Source organism: Helianthus annuus, chromosome 14 (genome assembly GCF_002127325.2).
Source record: "Helianthus annuus cultivar XRQ/B chromosome 14, HanXRQr2.0-SUNRISE, whole genome shotgun sequence".
In the NCBI taxonomy this organism is placed as follows: Eukaryota; Viridiplantae; Streptophyta; class Magnoliopsida; order Asterales; family Asteraceae; genus Helianthus; species Helianthus annuus.
Window position 1 is genome coordinate 107630865 of NC_035446.2, and position 7975 is coordinate 107638839.

General features: G+C 41.2%; 1 non-coding gene across 1 annotated transcript; it reads right to left on the bottom strand.

The window, feature by feature from the left end:
• Positions 1-4547: 4547 nt before the first annotated feature.
• Positions 4548-4654, bottom strand: LOC118486863. The gene has a single exon (XR_004880030.1). It is a non-coding gene; the product is annotated as a small nucleolar RNA R71 (small nucleolar RNA).
• Positions 4655-7975: the final 3321 nt, after the last annotated feature.

Genomic DNA, 7975 nt, shown 5'->3' on the forward strand with positions numbered 1-7975 from the left:
ATGTTACTATGCCTTTGACATGCATCACACCTTCGAGCTTATTCTGCAGCATCCTTCCTCATCGTTAGCCAATAATATCATGTCCTAATACTTTGGAGAACAATGACCTACCCCCAGTGTGGTTACCACAATCCCCTTCATGTATATCCTGAAGTATTTCTTTGGCTTCAGGACCCTCCAAGCACCTCAAATACGGTCCTGCAAGAGATTTCTTGTATAAAACATTGTTTATAATAGTGAATCATGATACCTTCATCCTAAATGCCTTAGGATTTTCATCTCTGGGGATATGTCCTTCCTTGAGATATCTCATGATTGGAGCCGTCCAGGATTTAGGATCCTTTTCAGGATACTCCGCTCCAGGATCCTGAATACCTGCTACTTCTTTATCCTGAGGATTCGTTGCAGGATACAAGATATGTAATATTGGTATTGGGGTCCCGTCTGGTATCCTGATCGATGATCCCAGGTTTGCTAAGGCATCTGCTTCATCATTATCCTTCCTTGGTACCTGTTCAAGTGTAAAAATATCGAAATATCCTGCTAATTTTTTTAGAATACCGAGGTATTCGATTAATTTCTCACCCTTGACTGCATAGAATCCATTAAAATGATTAGTAATTAACAAGGAGTCAACATATACTTGCAAATTCTTGATACTCATATTCTTAGCCAATTCTAATCCTGTAATCAAAGCTTCATATTCTGCTTCATTATTGGTAGCAGGAAATTCACACCTAATAGACTGGGGTATTATGTCCCCCTGTGGCGATTTTAGTAGTATACCTAAACCTACACCTCTTACATTAGATGCACCACCAGTATATAACGTCCAGGATCCTGAAGATTCTCCTAACTGTTGGACTTCTAGGTCTACCTCATCCTGAATGTCACTACTGAAATCAGCCACAAAGTCAGCTAAAGCCTGAGACTTTATCGCATTTCTAGGTTCATATACTAAGTCATAAGCACTCAACTTCACTGACCACTTAGCCATCCTACCGGACATCTCTGGTTTCCTAAGCACATTTTTAATAGGATAATTAGTTTTAACATGAATCCTATGTGTTTCAAAGTAATGTCTAAGCTTCGTCGATGCCATAACTAGGGCTAATATCAATTTTTTCTAAATGAGAATATCTAGTTTCAGCATCTAACAGACTTTTACTAACATAATAAATAGGATATTGTTGACCTTCATGATCCTTTACAAGGACGGCACTTACAGCATTCCCTGATACTGCGTGGTATAGGGATAGTGGTTCACCATTTTCAGGCTTCATCAATAGAGGTGCAGTCGAGAGATATCGCTTCAAATCCTGCAAGGTTGCTTCATGCTTTGCTCCCCATTTGAACTTCTTATTCTTCTTGAGGATATCATAGAATTCCTTACATTTTTCCGAGGATCTTGAAATAAATCTGTTCAATGCTGCTACTCGGCCTGTTAACCATTGAACATCCTTCATATTCGAGGGTGATCTTATATCCAGGATAGCTTTAATCTGCTCCGGGCTTGCCTCTATCCCTCTTCTGGTCACCATGTATCCTAAAAACTTTCATACCCCCACTCCAAAATGGCACTTGGCAGGATTTAGCTTCATGTTATACTGATCCAGGATATCAAATGCTCCCTTGATATCCTGGAGGTGATCCTCAGCCTTTTTAGATTTCACCACCATATCGTCAATATATACCTCCATGGTGTCCCCCAGCTTGTCTTTAAACATCATATTTACCAATCTCTGGTATGTTGCACCTGCATTTTTCAAACCAAAAGGCATAGCTGTATAACAATAAATACCTGTTGGTGTCATGAAGGCAGTATCCTCCTGGTCAGAAGGTTCCATTTGAATCTGCTGAAATCCTGAGGATGCATCCATGAAGGTTAACATCTCGTGTCCAGAGGTAGCATCCACCATTGAGTCGATGTGAGGAAGAGGAAATGGGTCTTTAGGACAATCCTTATTCAAGTCTGTGTAATCTACACAAACTCTCCATTTCCCATTCTTCTTTTGAACCACTACCACATTTGCCAGCCATTTGGGAAATTTGACTTCTCTGATCATCTTGGATTTCAATAGTCTTTCAACCTCTTCTTGAATAATTATGTTCCGTTCAGGAGCAAATGATGTGTATAAAATGCAACATATAAATTACATCAAATAAGGCATAAAACTAACACTTTTAAGTACTAATGTTGGAAAAAGAGTGTTTTTGTCTTCCTTTTGTATTTTTAGGATGAAATGAGCTCAAATTCACAAAAGAAGCAAAAAGACAGCTAATTCTAACATAAATACAAGAAAAGGAATAAAAGTAGAATGCCCGAACCCTCAACGGCATCTCCCCAAGCAAAGAAGAGAAAACAGAAGCCTGAACACGCCCCGTACTCAGCCAGCACGGGGCCGTGCCCAAGAAGCAGCAGAAAAGACAAACCTGTAGAAGCTTCTATTGCCCACCACGGGGCCGTGTCCAGTGAGCACGGGGGCGTGGTGAAAGTACAGCAGGCTTGGCACACCACCTCTCTCACACTTCATCCACCACCCACCACCACCATAACACCATCATCCACCACCATCATCCATTGTCCATCGTAGAGTGTGTGAGTGGTCTCGGAATCCAAGATTGATAGTAAGAGTTCTTGACAATCAAGGCCATGTTTGCCTAAGTCTCTTACATCACTTGGTGAAGACAAGTGTTTAGTATAATACTTTTTATTTTTAATCTTTTGCACTTTTTATTTGGTTTTGTATTAATGACTTTAATAACTAGTTGCTTATGTTGAAGGTGATCTTTCCTTATCGTTTGTCCGTGGTGTCTTGGCATTATTTTACTGTCTATATAAAATAAAAGATTTTCACCATTCATATCTCCACGGTCTATATGGAGGTATGTTGGCTACCTGGTCAGGGGTTAAGGGAACGGTTTGGTAAGGGTCTTGCCCTTGTTCAGCGTTTAGAGGTCGTGCAAGGGACCTGGGTTAAATTTCGTAGGATCTCCTTCAATGCCCATAGGTATTGGATGGCGGGGATCCAAACTCTTTGACCCCCTCATAAGTTAACTACTATTAATACTATAACCCGGCTATTTAGGACTGTATCCCTGCTAACTCAGACTACTTAGCCGAGGGTAACGTCACCGCCAAAAGCGGGGCCTACCATAATTTGCATTAATAACTTAATTCATTATCTTCCAATAATCCAACCCTTTAGGATTGTATCCTTGCTGACTCAAACTACTGGGTTGAGGGTAACGTCGCCTTCAAAAGAGGGGCCTACTACAATAACTAAGATAATCTCTTAAACAAGTGCAAAAGTGCGAAAATAATCAAAGGTTATACTAATACACGAGTCGGATCCAAGTGATTCATCTTGTCTATCTGTTTTTATTTTTATTTTATTTTTCAGCATTTAGTTAGTTTTTATTTTCTTAGTTAAAAACATTTTTTTCTAACTTTTGATTTGATTAGACGTTGAGGATAAACCGGTATTAAAAGCTCTTGTGTCCTTGGACGACCTCGGTATCTTACCAACACTATACTACGTCCACGATGGGTGCACTTGCCCATATGTGTGTTTAGTGTTAATGAATATCGTGTTTTATAAATTTAAAACTTGGCTAAAGGTGTAAAAAGGGCTTAATTATATATCTAAATTATATTACACTACACACGCATCAAGTTTTTGGCGCCGTTGCCGGGGACACAAGGATTTTAAGAAAGTTGGGAATCAACGGCCTAATCATATTTTTATTTCTCTTTTTTAATTTTTTAGGATATTCTTAGTTTTTCAGCTTCTGCAGAGCTCAGCACGGGTCGTGCCTGGTCGGACACGGGCTGTGCCCAGCGTTGTTACTGGCAGTTTTTAGTTTTCCAAGTTACAGAAGGCTGACCACGGGGCCGTGTCCAACTTCCAGTAACTGGGATCTGGAAAACAATCACTGTAACTCCGACCACGGGCCGTGTTCGCTGAACACGGGGCCGTGGTGAACCTTCTGACCAGCATTCTTTTCTGTTTTTATTGCAGGACTTGGAACTCGACGCCAATCTTACATAGTGTATGAGCTCCAGTTCTAATAAGGACATAAAAGAACCTCTAGAAGAACCCGAACGCTTTCTCAGAAAAAGATTAAAAGCTAAAAACCAAGAGAAGGTTTCGGGTGATTCAACCCCAATGGCGGACCAACGTACCCTCATGGATTATCTACGACCCACCGTAGGTAACTTAGGCGCCGCTATCAATGCTGCGAATGTTGAAGCTAATAACTTCGAACTTCGGTCGCATTTGATACAAATGCTCCAAAACTCCGCAACCTTCCATGGGCTTGCGGACGAGGATCCTCATCTACATATTACTAATTTCTTAGAAATATGTGATACCTTTCGGATCAATGGAGCATCAAATGACGCCATCCGCCTCCGAATGTTTCCTTTCTCACTAAAAGACCGAGCAAAAGCTTGGCTCAACGCCCTCCCAGCTGGATCGGTAAACACCTGGGATGAACTAGCCCAAAAATTTCTATATAAGTATTTCCCTCCCGCTAAAACGGCTAAATTAATGACTGAAATTAATACATATTCACAAGAGGATGGGGAATCCTTATATGAAACTTGGGAAAGGTTCAAGGAGTTATTACGCAAGTGTCCACATCACGGCCTTGCGATATGGCAACAAGTATCCACTTTCTATAATGGATTGTTGCCACATATAAGGCAGACACTTGATTCTAGCTCCGGGGGACTTTTAGGTAATCGACGCCCGCATGAAATATATAACCAAATTGAGGAAATTGCTCAAACCAATTTTCAATGGCACACCCCCCGAGGCAATAAATCTATTGCCCCGGGCGCCCATAAGGTCGATGAAAGCACTTCTTTACAAGCTCAAATCGAGGCCCTTTCTTCAAAAATAAAAAAATTGGAAATGACAAAAACAGTCTCGGTTATGGCTTGTGAAGGGTGTGGTAGGTCACATGAAAATTGGAGTTGTATGAAAGAAACGGACGATCAACAAGAATTGGTAAACTACATTGATAATAGACCTAGGCCGTCGGTCCTCCAACGGGAACTTATAACCAAGGATGGCGAAACCACCCAAACCTTGGTTGGAGAGAACCTGGCAATAGTAGTAACCAACAAACCCAACGAACAAACTTTCAACAACCAAGAAATGAGTCACAAAATTTCACTCAACAACAAAGTGGCCGAGAAAGGCTTGAAGATACTGTATCTCGCCTCATCTCCGACACTGAAAAGAAAAACTCGGAAAGATTTCTACAATTAGAATCAAATTTTAGAAATCAACAAGCTAGTATTCAAAACATAGAAAAACAACTAAATCAAATAGCTCAAAATTTTGCCGAAAGACCACAAGGCGCATTACCTAGCAATACCGAAACAAACCCAAAAGCGCAAGTTCACCTCATCACGCTACGAAACCGCACCGTAGGACCTGCAGAAGCGCCGCCGCCAACAGAAGAAACGGCACCCACACCTCTGCAGGAAAAGAACTCCCCTCCGTTACCAGAGCCTACCAAAGCTCCTCGAGTTTCGTACCCCGGTAGGTTAATTCGTCAAAAGACCAATGAGCAATTCGCAAAGTTCGAAAGTCTATTAAAGCAATTGCATGTCAATATTCCTTTTATTGAGGTCCTAACCCAAATGCCCAAATACTCTAAGTTCATGAGGGACTTCCTCTCTCATAAAAAGAAAATTGAAAATTTGCAATTAGGCAATTTAGGCGAAGAATGCTCCGCCCTCTTACTCAATAAACTTCCCCAAAAGAAAATCGATCCCGGAAGCTTCACGATTCCCTGCTCAATAGGGGAGTCCCCCGTTCGTAATGCCCTAGCCGACCTTGGGGCTAGCATTAACCTCATGCCCTCATCAATGTTTAAAAGACTCGGCCTGGGAACCACGAGTCCTACAAAAATGAGCATACAACTCGCTGATCGATCCGTCAAATTCCCACAAGGTGTCATTGAAAATGTCTTGGTAAAGGTAAGCAAATTCGTCTATCCAGCTGACTTTGTCATACTCGATATGGAGGAAGACACCGAGGTCCCCCTCATACTAGGGAGACCATTTCTTGCCACCGCACAAGCGGTGGTAGATATGAATGACAGAACACTCACCTTGAGGTATGGGGATGATGAAGTAAAATTCGGAGTTGGGAAGAGAATAGAGGACGACGACCCGGTCAACTACATGAAGGTTATTGATTCGAGCTTGGATGCTGCTCTCCGACGGTGTAACATGGGACGCCAAGCATCCCACTCAGAAAATATATAACCTCACATTGGGTCTAGCCAAGGACCCTTATAAACGTGGCGCACCATGGAGGCATTCCGCGGAACTATCCTTAGTTTAGTTTAATTTTATTTAGTTTTAATTTGCAGGAATAAAACACACTCGTGGTGGTAATGGATGAAAAAGGGAACGAGAAAAATGGCCCCATGCACAAAGAACGAAGCAACCCGACACAAATCTCCATTACAGAAGGCTCAACACGGGCCGTGCTCAACCAACACGGCCCCGTGCTGAGCCACCTGCAGAAAAACGCCCAGTTCAGGTAACTGGACACGGGCCGTGTTCACCAGACACGCCCCCGTGTCCAGGCTTCTGTCCCATTTCTTTAATTTCTGTTACTGGCACCTGAACACGGGGCCGTGTCCGGTCCCCACGGGGCCGTGTCCGGTCCCCACGGGGCCGTGTCCGGTCCCCACGGGGCCGTGTCCAGACGGCCAGTAACATAAATCTTTGCTTTTTAACACCACATTACACCTCCAATCAACCTAAAAATTTATTTTTTGGACACATTGAGGACAATGTGTAATTTAAGTGTGGGGGGTGGGGGGAGCTAACACTTTGAAATTTTGCAAGTCCTAACAACAAGCCTTACACAAAACTCTATTGGAACCGCTAAACACCCCAAATTTTTTCAAAAAAAAAAAAATTTTTTTTTTCATTTTTTTCTTTTACTTGTCTAAAGTTTAAGTTAGGAATCACAAGATTAATAAGGTTATATTTTTATAAAATTTACAACCGAGAGCGTCGTGATAACAAGAACCAACATAAGAAAATTATGAAACGGCATATCAAGTCTAGTTAAAATTCGATTATATATACTTGATCACATTAAAACCCATTCCCACAAAAGTGAGTTTTGAGCCTTTATAGAGCATACACATTTACATCTTTAGACTAAATGCTCATTTTCCGTTTCTTGTGTGAATAGCCGCTTGGTTCTTACAACTCTAGAACTTGCCATGACGATTCATTCCCGGTCCTTACCAACTTAAACCCAAGTAAGTAAATGATGGAGGCATTAGGACTAACCATTTTTCTTTCTACACCATTATTTTTCATTTTTTTACCACCTACCCAAAATCCCCTAGTTAACCCCTTTGAGCCTAAACCTTGCATTTCTTTACCCTAAACCCTTTTTACCCACCAAAAACCCTTTTTATTTTTCACCCTTTATTTTAGTAACAAGCTCGGTTTTTCGCAAAGCTCGTTCTTTTATGTGACTAAAAAAATGATGAAGTTAAAAACAAACAAAGCTATACAAACAAAAGCTTGTTTGAAGAAATACTTCAAAATAAAAAGTCACTAAAAACAAAATGTGTTACGAAAACCGACGCTTTTTACGCTTTTCGCCCTTTTTACTAACCACTAACCAAACCACCCACCTTTAGCCCAAGCCTAACCTTTCACCCAAAAAGTCCTCTTGATATTTACAAAGGTATAAAGTTAAAAAGGAGGAGGATTGATTGCTTGGCAAGCCTATGGAAGGCGTAAGTTCCATGCCGCTCTCGAGTGATTCACTAAAAAAATACACCTTCGGCCGAGTGTTGAGTGATTTCTCCCGTGAGGTATGTGAACTTGTATATAAATGGAATTTTAAAAAGGCATGTTATGCCCAAATAAGTAATTTATCCTATGAAACGTTCTAAATAAATCATAACGAATAGGATTGTA